General features: G+C 42.1%; 1 non-coding gene across 1 annotated transcript; it reads right to left on the bottom strand.

The window, feature by feature from the left end:
• Positions 1-3,804: 3,804 nt before the first annotated feature.
• On the bottom strand, positions 3,805-3,878 carry trnat-ugu. The gene has a single exon. It is a non-coding gene; the product is annotated as a tRNA-Thr (tRNA).
• Positions 3,879-9,633: the final 5,755 nt, after the last annotated feature.

Raw genomic sequence — 9,633 nt, 5'->3', positions numbered from 1 at the left:
ACACTGGCTTATGATAATTCCCAGTAGGCTGTACATTGAGATGTAATGCTGCCTTCCACCGTTTCGAAGACGGTCTATACCAGTGTGGACATCCAGAGCTAACCAAACACAACCCACTCCCATGTCGTCAACTCAAAAGAAAGTGGCAACTGGCTAAACCCGGACCAGAATCATGAAAATGCTGATTAAGAACTTCAAACGATGATTACTTTCACTTCACTTTCCAGTGTACAGCCTTCTGGGTATCATTGTTAGAAGAAAGTGAAAAGAAGAATCATCTGTTCAGAATCATCTACATGAGTTCCATTGACATCGGAACGCAGAAGTCGGAACTGGGAGGGACATCAGCTACAAGTTGACAGGTCGTTCTAGAGAGAAGTTGGAAAAACCACTTGATAACAAAGAGTGCAGCAACATGTCCACAGATAGAAACTGATCGGTTTGTACAACCGATTGACTTTGACACAAACAAGATAGAAGTGCTGCTAACAGTAAAAGTAGCAGTGCTTGTATGGTGGCAGCCATCCTGAAATCCTATTGGACATTCCAAGTTCCGACTACAAAAAGAATGCACCATCATGGTAGGGGATCGCATCTGCCTATATTCTTTGCTACCCAGTAATTCTGATGTGAAAATGTGCCTTTGATCTTTTCATTTATTTCTCTTCTGCCAACACTTGAAGAGAACCCCCACAAACCACACATCATAATATTGGCTCGGATTGGTTTGTGTGCTACAGCCTCTCTGATGATGTAAAGTAACCATGGCAAAAAAAGAAAAATTATAAATCACTGTGCTGTGGTTGAACAAAGATGAAAGGGAGATGTTGCCCTGGCAACTTGTGTTCTAAATCGGCTGACATGTTCAAAATTCCTCCTGAGAAATTTGCTATTTTGTCTCCTGCCAAATTTTGCTCCAAAACAGCTGTCACGCATCACAGCAAGGAGGATGTTGGTTCGCAAAATGCTGAGGTTGACGGAACACTGTTTGTCTCTATATGCTGTAATGAATGTCTCTGTAATGAACTGGCCACCTCCTGTCCCAGGGGTACTGCCTTTTTGCCCTATGTCAGCTGGGATTGACACCAGCAGCCCTGCGACCCTCATGAATAAACTGCTACCCCTTCTCTTAGCATGTCAGGTGACGGTGATGCTAAATAAAATCGCAAAAAACCTGCCAAGAAGAGTGAGTGGGAGCAAAATTCAAAGTCTAATACTGTGTATCTGATGATATGCTGATGTGCAGCAGGCTGTACACTTAGTGTGAAGTAGTTCTTTCTCACAGGTCACCTGTGGAGAGTCGGCTACATGTCAGAGGATCAGATTACATTAAGACAAAAGATGAAAGTCATCAATACACCTGCCATCAAAGACAAAGAAGAGCTGACTCGAAGAGAAAAACTGTGATTAAGAACGTGGAACTGTGGAACATCTCTCAGCGATGCAACGTTACAGATGCCACTCACAGTTAAACCCGTCGCTGAAAACCGCGAATAATGCGGCCATGTGGCAATCCAAGGCTTCTGAAAAGATGGATCATCACACTTTGATGAAAAACACGAGTAACGCACATCTCTTAACTGCACTGTCCAAACCAGCGACGGTGTCAAATCCAGCAGCTGTGTGGCAACACATGGCTGTTGTCCGAGAACAAATGGATCGCAGGCCGCCTTACGCCATCCACTACAAAAAAGACAAATTCAGGAGCCACAACAAGGCCAGGGATGAAGTCCAGGACATGATGTGGGAGCCATATCCAGCTGACTACTTCACATCAGCCAGATGCCTCGCATCCAGCAAACCCATTAAGAGCTGTCTGCGTCCTTCCTGGAGGCGGCGGCTTGGACCTTATCCAGGTTTCGTTAAGCATGTACAGTTTGCGGATCAGGTGGAGGTCATGTACTACATACCCTGAAGACCATTAAGGCCACAAGAGTGTTGTCTATTAACACTGTTGAAAAATACCATGGGCGTAGAGAGGAGCTAATAAAGCCACGGGGAGTAAAAAGCAAAGGTGGTGACAGAACACTGGGGGAAGCTGTGACCCACAAACTTGGAGACCGGCTCCAGCAGACATCTGAGATCTTTGTCTAGAAGAAGAGGAACAGCTAAGATACTGCACAGAATCCACAGATTCCCAGGTGAAAGACCAGAGATGTGAATCATAGAACCATGTAAACATAATAGTGTAAAATCTTTAAATATTACTTGGACACAAGTAGAGAATTCGGGTGTTTCAACCAGGCTTTGGTCACTAGGCCCCTTATCTAATGAAGGACAATATTCATGATTCAACATACCAAGACAATCCAATGCTTCCAACTTTGTGGCAACAGTTTGAGGAAGACCCTTTTCTATTCCAACATGACTGTGTTACCAAAGGCTAATAAGACATGGTTTGACTTTGAGGTTTGTTGTGGAAGAACTGGATTGGGCCGCACACAGAGCCCTGACCTCAACCCCATCGAGCACCTTTGGGATGAACTGGACCAGAGATTGTGAGTCTGACCTCATGAATGCTCGACAGACTGAAGAATAGAAAGACTTGAAAATCTTGAGGAGAGTCTTCCAAGCGGAGTGGAAGCTGTTATAGCTGCACAAGGGGAACCAACTCCATATTAAAGTCCTGTACATGTATTTGAATATGTCATTACAGTCCCTGTCGGTGTAGCGGTGAGGCGTCTCGGGCGTACTTTTGTCCATATAGTGTACGTTGTTGCATTTTTTAAATTATTTGTTTGTCCTGTCTTATAATGAAGCCCCCACATACTGTTTTATGCATTGAGTATTCTCCGCCCACACAAGTGTGTGTGTGTGTTCATGCATATAGGTGTGTGTGTGTGTGATGTAGAGCAGCATTAACCAGCATGTCAGACATTGCTCGGGGCTGAGTGTGGATTTAGAGACAGCTTAATGAACACTGTAATTTCACTCTCTGCCCTGTCAGCACCGCTCTCCACTTGTCTCGACTAGCAGAGTGACAGTGCGACCTACACCACTGTACTCCCTCCAAACTTTTAATCTCAGTTTTTATGGGTGCAGACATCCCTCTTATCCCCGACTTAATATGCTGAACCCTTCATTGTGCATTATTCACCTCCTGAATAATGGATGCTCCTGCCTCAATTCTATGGTGCATACTGCACTCAGTCACCAACAAAAGCCCGTTTAAATGCATTATGGGTTCATTACATGCCAAAACTGTTGACACGACAGTAAGTACTGATAGGACATGTTTGAAGATATAAGTGACTGCTTAGGGGGTATATTCTTTATTGATGCCTCTTTGGTTTTGTTTTGTTGAAAAGAGATGACCTAAAATATTTAAACTGCATCCTTCACCTGAAAACGGGGCTCTATCCAGCGATACTATCAGACCTGATTGTGGGAGTGTGGATTTTTTTCATCCACGCAACTCTCTGCAACTATGATTGTTTACGCACTTTTCCGAACAACTTCACAGCACCCGAAGTAACTAAATATATTTTTTTTGCGGTTTCACAAATAATGTGTCTGGTGGGTGGTGTTACCAACATTGTTGGCAAGTGGCAAGACTTTCCTGAAAGGACTGTGATTAGTACAAGTGCCAACTACAATCATGTTTACCAATTCAGAGCCAAGTCAAGAAGACAACACAGAGTCTACTTAGTAAGTCATATTGAACACAATGACACTCTTTCTTCACACGTGCAGCACAGATAAAGTCCATGTCAGTCTCTTCTCACTTACTCAAAATACTAAATCACAGCATTTCCCCACAGATAATCCCATTGTGGCCGTGATACACATTTACACAGAACTGTAAGGTACTGCTGGGATTTGAAGCCAGGATCCCCTGTTTACAAGACAGGTGCTTTGACCAGCTAAGCCACAGCACCAACCTAGGATAAGACCAGCCGAGTGCAAACACTGGTCTTCTAGACAACCATCTACAGAGATAATTACAGGAAAAATAGACAGTAGCCTACAGATTACTACAGATTACCCTCATTTTGAAGCCTCAAGATTTGCAATCTGGACAGCACCAACTTCAGAGGCGTCGCCAGCAACCAAGCTCTGATTGGATGATACCACCCGTCAATCCCACTGGTGTCCACTCATATGTGCCTTAACTTGTAGTTTACATTCCTCTAAATTGGATCATCAACTGTTAACTGTACAGGAAGGCTCATCTTCCCATTCACTTCCATTCAAATAGAGTTATTGTGTAGTCGCCCCCTGCTGGCTATTCCATGTTTTTACTTCTGTATTGGCTTCCTTCCTGCCGCTTTTTCCAATGCGTTCTAGGGTTTTGTATTTTTGTCAGGCTACTGATAGACAAAGATAAGACTTGGTGCTAAAGCGACAAACACAGTTGTCTGCATTGCCAAGATTTTGATTTAGATTCTCAGGGAGTTGCACGTCAGTCTACTGTGGTGGAAGCTAAGGTGTTGACATGCAGGGGGTAAAATACACGCTCAGGATTCACATCTCCTCTTTGTTTAGATTGAGATGATACAGGTTCTGTGTATATGAGGTGTGTATACTATTGTTGAATTGTGTTTGGAGATGAGTTGGGAATGTGGACATGTTTTGTTTTTTTGTTTACCAGAGCTGTGGAATGTAAATCTGACTGATGCGGGATAGTATCAGTATGACAATGCATATAGATGTTATTAAAGTCAAATTGTATTTGGAGAGTGGAATCCAGAGATAGGAAAATGACACGAGAGACAAAATGTGTTTGTCTCTTACTTTTACTGTTGTACAGTGATATTGAACACCGGCAGATAACACAAGGACAATGCGTACAGGCAGCAACAGCAAAGTGTTGTATGAATACATTTAGCTGACAACAAGTCCACTCTCCTCCTACACCATCTCCTCCTTTGTGCATTTATTTAAGGACATGTGGCTACAGTGCAACACAATTATATATTTCTGCCTCGCTAATTATCAAATGAAGCCTTTTTTGGGAACTGACAGCAGCACATACCACAAGGCCAAATCGCAGAACTTTTACTTCCACAATAACTTTTAAATATTTGCTCCATAACGTCATCTTCAGACATCGTCCTGTAAGGGTGTTTGGACCAAAACCTTGTCCTAATGAGGCAGACCATTCATGTCCATGTTTTTTCTTAAAGACTTGAGACTTGGTTTTAGGGTTAGAATAAGGTTGAGGTCATGTGGTTGAGATGATTAGGGTTCAGGGCGGAGCAGTATTCCTCAAGAAACCCAGTCCTAATGTGACAGAACCTCATTTCTGAAGGACTGGTTACATTTATGGCTAAGTTTTTGAGTTGTGGTTAGGTTAAGGTGAAGTTTTATCTATTATGGTTAAGGTTAGGTATTAACTGGCTATGGATAAGATTAGGGATAACGCTTTGTTCAGGCTGTCCTGTAATAGAATGCAGAGTCAATAAAAGGATAGCTGATATGTGTGTGTGTATACATTTATCACTACCCCATAAGTAAAAATACTTAAAATAAAATGTGTCCTTGGTGGCTGGCACTTATTCACGTGCTGGCTCGTGTTCATTCACTTTCTTCGTCTGTTGTTAGATTTTTGAGTTGAGTGCTTCCAGCCTGTGTGTGTCGATCCTCTGCTTAATAAACCAAGACAGATGGGGGGGGGTTACTGTTCTAAAAGTTTTGTGTGCTCTGTGAGTTCTTATTTTGCTTTTGGCTAATATATAATTACGTTAGCAGTTTCTGGTACAAAGTATGAGTCAGCTTAGCTTTTAAGAGCCAAAGTGCAAAGCGTGGATTCGTTGAATTACTGATATTTGCCAAAGACGAAAACAGAGAAAAGTGCAAGGTTTGCAGTTTGGGTTTCATACACACAGGTGGAGCAGGTAAAGTTGCAGTCGGTGGGATGAATCAGTGATGAGGTTGAGAACAAGGCTTGCACTGGGTGTTGAACCAGAGACCCAGACGAACCAAATTAGCAGAAGCTGACGGGTAAACAGGCAGCACGGGAAACACAAAAACTGAATCACACGGCACCACCTAAGGGAAGAGAAACCACTGAGCAAGGATTAAAAAATGGGGAAGAAACTTTAGTTTAGTTTGGAACACAGTCACCCCAACACACTGATGTCCAAACTCCATAGACTGAGCCTAAATGCTGCGAATCTACAACTGGACTCTGAACTTTCTGAGCAACATTCCTCAGTATGTCAGACTCGGCAAACACACACCCTCCATCGTCAGCCTGGGCAGTGAATTTTTCCTCTCCACTAACAACTAATATCAAAATTTTATTTCGAACAATGAAGAGACCTTGTAGAGGGGTGAGGTGCAAACCTGGCACCTCCCCAATCCTCAGCACCAGAATGGAAACGTAGAACATGTAAAAAACAACAATCGATTATTTTCATCATCGATTCATCCGTGGATTATGTTCACGATGAATCGGGTACTTCCGTAAAATGTCAGAAAATGTCAAAAAAATGTTGAGCAGTTTTTCCACAAACCTGGAAATGACGATGATGATGTTCTTGAAGGCCTCGTTTTGTCCACAAACCAAAACGGATCCAGTTTTAACGATGTATTTCTAAAAAGGGAGCAAGGATATTCACATTTAAGAAACTGACAAATCTGAAAACATGAATGGATTATCAAAATAGTTAATAAATAATTGATGATCAAATAATCGCTGCAGCCCTAATTAGTCGAAAATGATATGCGATTGATGTAGCAATTCTGTTTAGAACTGGGGTTTGCTATTTATGTCTAGCTTCCCCCTTTAGGCGCCACAACAAAATGCCAAGGGGGGGGCATTCTGATCCATGATTTTTGGTTCCCTTTCCCAGCTTTAAAAACCGTATCAGTTGGTAAAAACCCTGCTCTATCTTCACCTCTCAGCGTCTCTCTTTCCATCACTTCCCTGCTGACCGTCCCTCTCCATGTGCCGTTTCTTTTCTGGGTTACTGTGTCACATCTGGGGTGAAACTGGAGTGTGATTCATCCAGGACCTGGATGCAGCTGCTAGTGGAGGCTAATGGGCCACAGAAAGATCCCCCCGACCTCCCTCCTCAATCCTCATTTTTGAAAGCATGGTCATCACAGTGGTCAGGCAAGAAGGACGACATTGTGAAGCTGCTGGCCTTGAAGGGTTTATTTTCTATTTCAGCTTTGATTATCCTCACAGTATAAACACACGCTGGTTAACTACTGACCGTAAAACTGCCCATTAGTAAGTGTGAAACTGGAAACCGTTTCAGGGTGTAACGCCAGTGTCAGCTGTGTTCTCAGTCAGTTCTCAGAGTTAAAACCAGATCTGTTTTGTAGTTGTTGTTGTTGATTGTTCAGTGTTTCTCACACATCATTAACGTGGCCTCTGAGACAAACACTGACTCTTTGGAACAATTGGACTTCGTTGTACTCTGGCAGTAGAGGAAAGATTGCATCTGATGTAACACATGGGTGTTGGACAGTGGAAAGTCCATCTGTTTGATTAGTCATTATTCATTTCCTCTACAGAAAAGCTGGAAATAGTTCATGTAAAGTTACATTCCCTGTAAAGTTCTTTGTGGCACTGGTTTGCTGTTGTTTTTTCAATTCCTATTTATTTTTTTGTTTTTTTATTTATTTAGTTTTAAGTCTAAGGCTTGATAATCACTAGTGCTGTCAGTTAAACGCGTTATTAACGGCGACAATTATTTTAACGCAAGAGTTTTTGGCCAAGAAGACATAGAATTATTAAAATGTTAAAGACAGAAAATAACTAATAACCAATAAACTAACAGAGAAAATAAAAATCTAGTGTTGTAATATAACTAGCAACTACATTTCCTCTATCTATCATTGTTACTCATTACTACCAAATAAAATCAGAACAAGAGTTGGTATTATTAACCGTCGAGTCGAAAGATAAAATAACCCTACCACTGAGCCACATTTTATATCAGAAAATGTTATGATATTTAAGTACAGTAAATCTTTTATATTTTAAGACTTCTTACTTTTGTAATATTATAATAAAACGTGACTTCAACTTCTACCAAAGTCATTTTCTGGTAAGAAACCTTTAGGTCACAATGAAGCTAACTAGTATAGGACACGCTCATGCTAGCTTTAGCTACTTTCCATTTAAAGCATTTGGCAACACTGCAAATAAGAAAATAACGCATTAATCTATACAAGTAAACAACTCTTTCACCACAGTCTCTGGTTATGACGAATCTCTTCTCGTCGCCGCTGACAAGAAGGAAGAGCGATGACTAAGCGTGCGTGTGTGTGTGCTGATCTCAACAGCGACACTTCCTACACCTCATTAAACCGCGTTGTCTCCTTGAACACAGGAAGGAGTTGGTTCAAGAAGCAATTACAGTGAGCGTGGAGTGTCACGATGGTGGTGGATTTTCATCGCGCCAAATTTGTGCTGAGGGAACAAGAGGAGCAGAGATACAGACGCCAGGATGTGTGGAGGCAAGAGAGCTCCGTCAGAAACGGGTCACACACAGAAGGCTGCGGAGTTACGTTGGCCGTCAGCGCCTCGTCGTGTTACTGAAGAAAAGTCCAGCACTTTCATCACTCACAGTCTCTCACACACACAAAACAGCTCCAGCCAATTTATTTTTGAAGCAAAGTGAGCGCAGAGCAGTTAAATTTTATATTCTACCTTTTAATGTTTGATGTCCAGCTTCCTCTTTACAGGGTCAAAACTCCATAAGCTTAAAAGGTGCTCGGTGTAACGCTTGCACTCTCATTGCACTATATGTCTGACCGGGCCAGACACAGTTAGCCGTCGTTAATCTTGCTTTCAACCTCTGCCTCTGTAAACAAGGAGGCCTTTCAAAGTTAAAAATAATGGACGGATGAGACAGCTAATAGAGCTAATTAGCACCTGAGAAGTAATCGGCAACAATTACCGTGATTAAATGAGTATTAGTTGTATAAAAAGAAGAAAACAACATTGGCTTCACTTTCTGCTTTAGCGCAGAATGTTAAGATTCCCTGGCTTTCTTCTTCTACTTGTGATAATAAATGATCTCAGTTTAATTATCTGAGATGAATCTGTCAGATATTTTGTCAATTACTTCATTAGTTAAAGTTTGGCTGATAGAATCTCAGAAAATTGTATTTTTACTTACCTAACTCAAAGTATCAACTCTCAGCACCTTGAAATAAATTGGTTTTGTGACATTTTTGGTCCCTCACCACACGTTATTTACTGTTATGCTGTATGACTCCCATGATATAAACTGCACATGACTGAACAATACAAGCTTGGGACACACAGAGGTCAGAGGGCATTTGCGGTCTCTGTTTTCAGTGCTAATATTCCATAGCGCCTTGTGTTAACGTTGTGGGTGTTCAAATTATGCGACAGAAGGTCCGACCCATACCTCAGGTCAGCTCTTCAGACTCAGCTCACAGACCGAGGGACAGAGACAGAGAAGAGCCGTCAGAGCGGTGAAGCATTTGAAGCTTACGCTGAAGATTAAGCAGGATCTCGTTTCGCTGCATCTTCACCGCCCACAAAAAGGAAGAGAATGTTCTCCTGCACTGTGAGCACCAGAGCGTTGGAGGATTTCATGAAAGCTGAGCCCAGGTTAGTAAACACGGAGGTGATGCCAGTGGGTTGTTTGGCAGAAAAAAATCATGCATGATTTTTTCATCTCACGGGAAACAATGAGAACGACA

Source organism: Solea senegalensis, linkage group LG1 (assembly GCF_019176455.1).
Source record: "Solea senegalensis isolate Sse05_10M linkage group LG1, IFAPA_SoseM_1, whole genome shotgun sequence".
Taxonomy (NCBI): Eukaryota; Metazoa; Chordata; class Actinopteri; order Pleuronectiformes; family Soleidae; genus Solea; species Solea senegalensis.
Note: the sequence above shows the minus strand (reverse complement) of the source record. Positions and strands in the feature narration are given on the sequence as shown.